Source organism: Hippocampus zosterae, chromosome 11 (assembly GCF_025434085.1).
Source record: "Hippocampus zosterae strain Florida chromosome 11, ASM2543408v3, whole genome shotgun sequence".
Classification (NCBI taxonomy): Eukaryota; Metazoa; Chordata; class Actinopteri; order Syngnathiformes; family Syngnathidae; genus Hippocampus; species Hippocampus zosterae.
Window position 1 is genome coordinate 24243926 of NC_067461.1, and position 7500 is coordinate 24251425.

At 50.5% G+C, this 7500-nt stretch overlaps 12 non-coding genes and 1 pseudogene across 12 annotated transcripts in view; all 13 read right to left on the reverse strand.

Moving 5' to 3' along the window:
- Positions 1 to 295: 295 nt before the first annotated feature.
- Positions 296 to 414, reverse strand: LOC127610925 (5S ribosomal RNA). Its single transcript, XR_007965105.1, has one exon. It is a non-coding gene; the product is annotated as a 5S ribosomal RNA (ribosomal RNA).
- A 479-nt stretch (positions 415 to 893) lies between these two features.
- LOC127611014 (5S ribosomal RNA) lies at positions 894 to 1012 on the reverse strand. The gene has a single exon (XR_007965190.1). It is a non-coding gene; the product is annotated as a 5S ribosomal RNA (ribosomal RNA).
- A 479-nt stretch (positions 1013 to 1491) lies between these two features.
- LOC127610917 (5S ribosomal RNA) lies at positions 1492 to 1610 on the reverse strand. The gene has a single exon (XR_007965097.1). It is a non-coding gene; the product is annotated as a 5S ribosomal RNA (ribosomal RNA).
- A 479-nt stretch (positions 1611 to 2089) lies between these two features.
- LOC127610934 (5S ribosomal RNA) lies at positions 2090 to 2208 on the reverse strand. Its single transcript, XR_007965114.1, has one exon. It is a non-coding gene; the product is annotated as a 5S ribosomal RNA (ribosomal RNA).
- A 479-nt stretch (positions 2209 to 2687) lies between these two features.
- Positions 2688 to 2796, reverse strand: LOC127611025 (uncharacterized; annotated as a pseudogene).
- A 480-nt stretch (positions 2797 to 3276) lies between these two features.
- Positions 3277 to 3395, reverse strand: LOC127610943 (5S ribosomal RNA). Its single transcript, XR_007965123.1, has one exon. It is a non-coding gene; the product is annotated as a 5S ribosomal RNA (ribosomal RNA).
- A 482-nt stretch (positions 3396 to 3877) lies between these two features.
- On the reverse strand, positions 3878 to 3996 carry LOC127610941 (5S ribosomal RNA). Its single transcript, XR_007965121.1, has one exon. It is a non-coding gene; the product is annotated as a 5S ribosomal RNA (ribosomal RNA).
- A 481-nt stretch (positions 3997 to 4477) lies between these two features.
- Positions 4478 to 4596, reverse strand: LOC127610931 (5S ribosomal RNA). Its single transcript, XR_007965111.1, has one exon. It is a non-coding gene; the product is annotated as a 5S ribosomal RNA (ribosomal RNA).
- Positions 4597 to 5075: 479 nt separating this feature from the next.
- Positions 5076 to 5194, reverse strand: LOC127610896 (5S ribosomal RNA). The gene has a single exon (XR_007965077.1). It is a non-coding gene; the product is annotated as a 5S ribosomal RNA (ribosomal RNA).
- A 481-nt stretch (positions 5195 to 5675) lies between these two features.
- Positions 5676 to 5794, reverse strand: LOC127611008 (5S ribosomal RNA). Its single transcript, XR_007965184.1, has one exon. It is a non-coding gene; the product is annotated as a 5S ribosomal RNA (ribosomal RNA).
- Positions 5795 to 6272: 478 nt separating this feature from the next.
- On the reverse strand, positions 6273 to 6391 carry LOC127610958 (5S ribosomal RNA). The gene has a single exon (XR_007965137.1). It is a non-coding gene; the product is annotated as a 5S ribosomal RNA (ribosomal RNA).
- Positions 6392 to 6872: 481 nt separating this feature from the next.
- LOC127610988 (5S ribosomal RNA) lies at positions 6873 to 6991 on the reverse strand. Its single transcript, XR_007965165.1, has one exon. It is a non-coding gene; the product is annotated as a 5S ribosomal RNA (ribosomal RNA).
- Positions 6992 to 7471: 480 nt separating this feature from the next.
- The window catches only part of LOC127611019 (5S ribosomal RNA), a 119-nt gene continuing 90 nt past the window's right edge, over positions 7472 to 7500 (reverse strand). The window contains exon 1 of the ribosomal RNA XR_007965194.1: positions 7472 to 7500. This exon is cut by the window's right edge and continues 90 nt beyond it. This is a non-coding gene — a ribosomal RNA (5S ribosomal RNA).

Here is a 7500-nt window from a genome sequence, read left to right on the forward strand (position 1 = left end):
CAGATGCGGTATTTGATGTTTGTTGCAAAAGTGGGCTTTTCCAGTGGAGGTGCAAAGGCATCCAGCAGGCGGAAATCCCAAGCTGTTTCATGTCCAAGTGCTATCATGACCGATCCCCGTGCAGACGGCTCCCTCTGTTGGACATTAATTTTATTCCAAAGAGACGTTGATCTGTCAAATCAACGTGAAGGAAACGATTTCAAACCACAGGATAAGTGAAAGTTGAATGACGAATGAATGCCAAAATTTTTGGAAAGAGCAGTGAATCGTGTTGAGAATTGGAGGTGGGTGCAAAAGCTTACAGCACCTGGTATTCCCAGGCGGTCTCCCATCCAAGTACTAACCAGGCCCGAACCTGCTTAGCTTCCGAGATCGGACGAGATCGGGCGTTCTCAGGGTAGTATGGCCGTAAGCGAGGGAAAACGCGAAAATTCTCCTCTTTATAGCAGACAGGGCACTTCTGGGTCGGGGGTGGAGTAGTGGGGTGATTTTTTTTCATTTAATAAACCTCCTCCGGAGTGCACAAAGGAGGGGCCCGCTCCCGTGGTGGTTTGAGCGCGCAGCCTGTCAGGCTCGCATACGGTCCTCTGCGAGCGCGCAGAGGCTGTACTTGATGTCTGTTGCAAAAGTGGGCTTTTCCAGTGGAGGTGCAAAGGCATCCAGCAGGCGGAAATCCCAAGCATTTTCATGTCCAAGTGCTATCATTACCGATTCCCGTGCAGACGGCTCCCTCTGTTGGACATTAATTTTATTCCAAAGAGACGTTGATCTGTCAAATCAACGTGAAGGAAACGATTTCAAACCACAGGATAAGTGAAAGTTGAATGACGAATGAATGCCAAAATTTTTGGAAAGAGCAGTGAATCGTGTTGTGAATTGGAGGTGGGTGCAAAAGCTTACAGCACCTGGTATTCCCAGGCGGTGTCCCATCCAAGTGCTAACCAGGCCCTACCCTGCTTAGCTTCCGAGGTCAGACGAGATCGGGCGTTCTCAGGGTAGTATGGCCGTAAGCGAGGGAAAACGCGAAAATTCTCCTCTTTATAGCAGACAGGGCACTTCTGGGTCGGGGGTGGAGTAGTGGGGTGATTTTTTTTCATTTAATAAACCTCCTCCGGAGTGCACAAAGGAGGGGCCCGCTCCCGTGGTGGTTTGAGCGCGCAGCCTGTCAGGCTCGCATACGGTCCTCTGCGAGCGCGCAGAGGCTGTACTTGATGTCTGTTGCAAAAGTGGGCTTTTCCAGTGGAGGTGCAAAGGCATCCAGCAGGCGGAAATCCCAAGCATTTTCATGTCCAAGTGCTATCATTACCGATTCCCGTGCAGACGGCTCCCTCTGTTGGACATTAATTTTATTCCAAAGAGACGTTGATCTGTCAAATCAACGTGAAGGAAACGATTTTAAACCACAGGATAAGTGAAAGTTGAATGACGAATGAATGCCAAAATTTTTGGAAAGAGCAGTGAATCGTGTTGAGAATTGGAGGTGGGTGCAAAAGCTCACAGCACCTGGTATTCCCAGGCGGTCTCCCATCCAAGTACTAACCAGGCCCGACCCTGCTTAGCTTCCGAGATCGGACGAGATCGGGCGTTCTCAGGGTAGTATGGCCATAAGCGAGGGAAAACGTGAAAATTGTCCCCTTTATAGCAGACAAGGCACTTCTGGGTCGTGGATGGAGTAGTGTGGTGATTTTTTTTTCATTTAATGACCTCCTCCTGAGAGCACGAAGGAGGGGCCCGCTCCCGTGGTGGTTGGAGCGCGCAGCCTGTCAGGCTCGCATACGGTCCTCTGCGAGCACGCAGATGCAGTATTTGATCTTTGTTGCAAAAGTGGGCTTTTCCAGTGGAGGTGCAAAGGCATCCAGCAGGCGGAAATCCCAAGCTGTTTCATGTCCAAGTGCTATCATGACCGATCCCCGTGCAGACGGCTCCCTCTGTTGGACATTAATTTTATTCCAAAGAGACGTTGATCTGTCAAATCAACGTGAAGGAAACGATTTCAAACCACAGGATAAGTGAAAGTTGAATGACGAATGAATGCCAAAATTTTTGGAAAGAGCAGTGAATCGTGTTGTGAATTGGAGGTGGGTGCAAAAGCTTACAGCACCTGGTATTCCCAGGCGGTCTCTCATCCAAGTACTAACCAGGCCCGACCCTGCTTAGCTTCCGAGATCGGACGAGATCGGGCGTTCTCAGGGTAGTATGGCCGTAAGCGAGGGAAAAAGTGAAAATTGTCCCCTTTATAGCAGACACGGCACTTGCGGGTCGGGGATGGAGTAGTGGGGTGATTTTTTTTTCATTTAATGACCTCCTCCCGAGAGCACGAAGGAGGGGCCCGCTCCCGGGGTGGTTTGAGCGCGCAGCCTGTCAGGCTCGCATACGGTCCTCTGCGAGCGCGCAGATGCGGTATTTGATGTTTGTTGCAAAAGTGGGCTTTTCCAGTGGAGGTGCAAAGGCATCCAGCAGGCGGAAATCCCAAGCTGTTTCATGTCCAAGTGCTATCATGACCGATCCCCGTGCAGACGGCTCCCTCTGTTGGACATTAATTTTATTCCAAAGAGACGTTGATCTGTCAAATCAACGTGAAGGAAACGATTTCAAACCACAGGATAAGTGAAAAATGAATGACGAATGAAAGCCAAAATTTTTGGAAAGAGCAGTGAATCGTGTTGAGAATTGGAGGTGGGTGCAAAAGCTTACAGCACCTGGTATTCCCAGGCAGTCTCCCATCCAAGTACTACCCAGGCCCGACCCTGCTTAGCTTCCGAGATCGGACGTTCTCAGGGTAGTATGGCCGTAAGCAAGGGAAAACTTGAAAATTGTCCCCTTTATAGCAGACAGGGCACTTGCGGGTCGGGGATGGAGTAGTGGGGTGATTTTTTTTTTCATTTAACGACCTCCTCCCGAGAGCACGAAGGAGGGGCCCGCTCCCGTGGTGGTTTGAGCGCGCAGCCTGTCAGGCTCGCATACGGTCCTCTGCGAGCACGCAGATGCGGTATTTGATGTTTGTTTCAAAAGTGGGCACTTCCAGTGGAGGTGCAAAGGCATCCAGCAGGCGGAAATCCCAAGCTGCTTCATGTCCAAGTGCTATCATGACCGATCCCCGTGCAGACGGCTCCCTCTGTTGGACATTCATTTTATTCCAAAGAGACGTTGATCTGTCAAATCAACGTGAAGGAAACGATTTAAAACCACAGGATAAGTGAAAGTTGAATGACGAATGAAAGCCAAAATTTTTGGAAAGAGCAGTGAATCGGGTTGAGAATTGGAGGTGGGTGCAAAAGCTTACAGCACCTGGTATTCCCAGGCGGTCTCCCATCCAAGTACTAACAAGGCCCGACCCTGCTTAGCTTCCGAGATCGGACGAGATCGGGCGTTCTCAGGGTAGTATGGCCGTAAGCGAGGGAAAACGTGAAAATTGTCCCCTTTATAGCAGACAGGGCACTTGCGGGTCGGGGATGGAGTCGTGGGGTGATTTTTTTTTTTTCATTTAATGACTTCCACCCGAGAGCACGAAGGAGGGGCCCGCTCCCGTGGTGGTTTGAGCGCGCAGCCTGTCAGGCTCGCATACGGTCCTCTGCGAGCACGCAGATGCGGTATTTGATGTTTGTTGCAAAAGTGGGCTTTTCCAGTGGAGGTGCAAAGGCATCCAGCAGGCGGAAATCCCAAGCTGCTTCATGTCCAAGTGCTATCATGACCGATCCCCGTGCAGACGGCTCCCTCTGTTGGACATTAATTTTATTCCAAAGAGACGTTGATCTGTCAAATCAACGTGAAGGAAACGATTTCAAACCACAGGATAAGTGAAAGTTGAATGACGAATGAATGCCAAAATTTTTGGAAAGAGCAGTGAATTGTGTTGTGAATTGGAGGTGGGTGCAAAAGCTTACAGCACCTGGTATTCCCAGGCGGTCTCCCATCCAAGTACTAACCAGGCCCGACCCTCCTTAGCTTCCGAGATCGGACGAGATCGGGCGTTCTCAGGGTAGTATGGCCGTAAGCGAGGGAAAATGTGAAAATTGTCTCCTTTATAGCAGACAGGGCACTTGCGGGTCAGGGATGGAGTAGTGGGGTGATTTTTTTTTTTCATTTAATGACCTCCTCCCGAGAGCACGAAGGAGGGGCCCGCTCCCGTGGTGGTTTGAGCGCGCAGCCTGTCAGGCTCGCATACGGTCCTCTGCGAGCACGCAGATGCGGTATTTGATGTTTGTTGCAAAAGTGGGCTTTTCCAGTGGAGGTGCAAAGGCATCCAGCAGGCGGAAATCCCAAGCTGCTTCATGTCCAAGTGCTATCATGACCGATCCCCGTGCAGACGGCTCCCTCTGTTGGACATTAATTTTATTCCAAAGAGACGTTGATCTGTCAAATCAACGTGAAGGAAACGATTTCAAACCACAGGATAAGTGAAAGTTGAATGACGAATGAATGCCAAAATTTTTGGAAAGAGCAGTGAATCGTGTTGTGAATTGGAGGAGGGTGCAAAAACTTACAGCACCTGGTATTCCCAGGCGGTCTCCCATCCAAGTACTAACCAGGCCCGACCCTACTTAGCTTCCGAGATCGGACGAGATCGGGCGTTCTCAGGGTAGTATGGCCGTAAGCAAGGGAAAACGCGAAAAGTGTCCTCTTTATAGCAGACAGGGCACTTCCGGGTCGGGGGTGGAGTCGTGGGGTGATTCTTTTTTCATTTAATGACCTCCTCCCGAGAGCACGAAGGAGGGGCCCGCTCCCGTGGTGGTTTGAGCGAGCAGCCTGTCAGGCTCGCATACGGTCCTCTGCGAGCACGCAGATGCGGTATTTGATGTTTGTTGCAAAAGTGGGCACTTCCAGTGGAGGTGCAAAGGCATTCAGCAGGCGGAAATCCCAAGCTGCTTCATGTCCAAGTGCTATCATGACCGATCCCCGTGCAGACGGCTCCCTCTGTTGGACATTAATTTAATTCCAAAGAGACGTTGATCTGTCAAATCAACGTGAAGGAAACGATTTCAAACCACAGGATAAGTGAAAGTTGAATGACGAATGAATGCCAAAATTTTTGGAAAGAGCAGTGAATCGTGTTGTGAATTGGAGGTGGGTGGAAAAGCTTACAGCACCTGGTATTCCCAGGAGGTCTCCCATCCAAGTACTAACCAGGCCCGACCCTGCTTAGCTTCCGAGATCGGACGAGATCAGGCGTTCTCAGGGTAGTATGGCCGTAAGCAAGGGAAAACGTGAAAATTGTCCCCTTTATAGCAGACAGGGCACTTGCGGGTCGGGGATGGAGTCGTGGGGTGATTTTTTTTTTTCATTTAATGACCTCCTCCCGAGAGCACGAAGGAGGGGCCCGCTCCCGTGGTGGTTTGAGCGCGCAGCCTGTCAGGCTCGCATACGGTCCTCTGCGAGCACGCAGATGCGGTATTTGATGTTTGTTGCAAAAGTGGGCACTTCCAGTGGAGGTGCAAAGGCATTCAGCAGGCGGAAATCCCAAGCTGCTTCATGTCCAAGTGCTATCATGACCGATCCCCGTGCAGACGGCTCCCTCTGTTGGACATTAATTTAATTCCAAAGAGACGTTGATCTGTCAAATCAACGTGAAGGAAACGATTTCAAACCACAGGATAAGTGAAAGTTGAATGACTAATGAAAGCCAAAATTTTTGGAAAGAGCAGTGACTCGTGTTGAGAATTGGAGGTGGGTGCAAAAGCTTACAGCACCTGGTATTCCCAGGCGGTCTCCCATCCAAGTACTAACCAGGCCCGACCCTGCTTAGCTTCCGAGATCGGTCGAGATCGGGCGTTCTCAGGGTAGTATAGACGTAAGCGAGGGAAAACGTGAAAATTGTCCCCTTTATAGCAGACAGGGCACTTGCGGGTCGGGGATGGAGTCGTGGGGTGATTTTTTTTTCATTTAATGACCTCCTCCCGAGAGCACGAAGGAGGGGCCCGCTCCCGTGGTGGTTGGAGCGCGCAGCCTGTCAGGCTCGCATACGGTCCTCTGCGAGCACGCAGAGGCTGTACTTGATGTCTGTTGCAAAAGTTGGCTTTTCCAGTGGAGGTGCAAAAGCATCCAGCAGGCGGAAATCCCAAGCTGCTTCATGTCCAAGTGCTATCATGACCGACCCCGTGCAGACGGCTCCCTCTGTTGGACATTAATTTTATTCCAAAGAGACGTTGATCTGTCAAATCAACGTGAAGGAAACGATTTCAAACCACAGGATAAGTGAAAGTTGAAGGACGAATGAAAGCCAAAATTTTTGGAAAGAGCAGTGAATCGTGTTGAGAATTGGAGGTGGGTGCAAAAGCTTACAGCACCTGGTATTCCCAGGCGGTCTCCCATCCAAGTACTAACCAGGCCCGACGCTGCTTAGCTTCCGAGATCGGACGAGATCGGGCATTCTCAGGGTAGTATGGCCGTAAGCGAGGGAAAACGTGAAAATTGTCCCCTTTATAGCAGACAAGGCACTTGCGGGTCGGGGATGGAGTAGTGGGGTGATTTTTTTTTTTCATTTAATGACCTCCTCCCGAGAGCACGAAGGAGGGGCCCGCTCCCGTGGTGGTTTGAGCGCGCAGCCTGTCAGGCTCGCATACGGTCCTCTGCGAGCGCGCAGAGGCTGTACTTGATGTCTGTTGCAAAAGTGGGCTTTTCCAGTGGAGGTGCAAAGGCATCCAGCAGGCGGAAATCCCAAGCTGTTTCATGTCCAAGTGCTATCATTACCGATTCCCGTGCAGACGGCTCCCTCTGTTGGACATTAATTTTATTCCAAAGAGACGTTGATCTGTCAAATCAACGTGAAGGAAACGATTTCAAACCACAGGATAAGTGAAAGTTGAATGACGAATGAATGCCAAAATTTTTGGAAAGAGCAGTGAATCGTGTTGAGAATTGGAGGTGGGTGCAAAAGCTTACAGCACCTGGTATTCCCAGGCGGTCTCCCATCCAAGTACTAACCAGGCCCGACGCTGCTTAGCTTCCGATATCGGACGAGATCGGGCGCTCTCAGGGTAGTATGGCCGTAAGCGAGGGAAAACGCGAAAATTGTCCTCTTTATAGCAGACAGGGCACTTCTGGGTCGGGGGTGGAGTAGTGGGGTGATTTTTTTTTCATTTAATAAACCTCCTCCGGAGTGCACAAAGGAGGGACCCGCTCCCGTGGTGGTTTGAGCGCGCAGCCTGTCAGGCTCGCATACGGTCCTCTGCGAGCACGCAGATGCGGTATTTGATGTTTGTTGCAAAAGTGGGCTTTTCCAGTGGAGGTGCAAAGGCATCCAGCAGGCGGAAATCCCAAGCTGTTTCATGTCCAAGTGCTATCATGACCGATCCCCGTGCAGACGGCTCCCTCTGTTGGACATTAATTTTATTCCAAAGAGACGTTGATCTGTCAAATCAACGTGAAGGAAACGATTTCAAACCACAGGATAAGTGAAAGTTGAATGACGAATGAATGCAAAAATTTTTGGAAAGAGCAGTGAATCGTGTTGAGAATTGGTGGTGGGTGCAAAAGCTCCCAGCACCTGGTATTCCCAGGCGG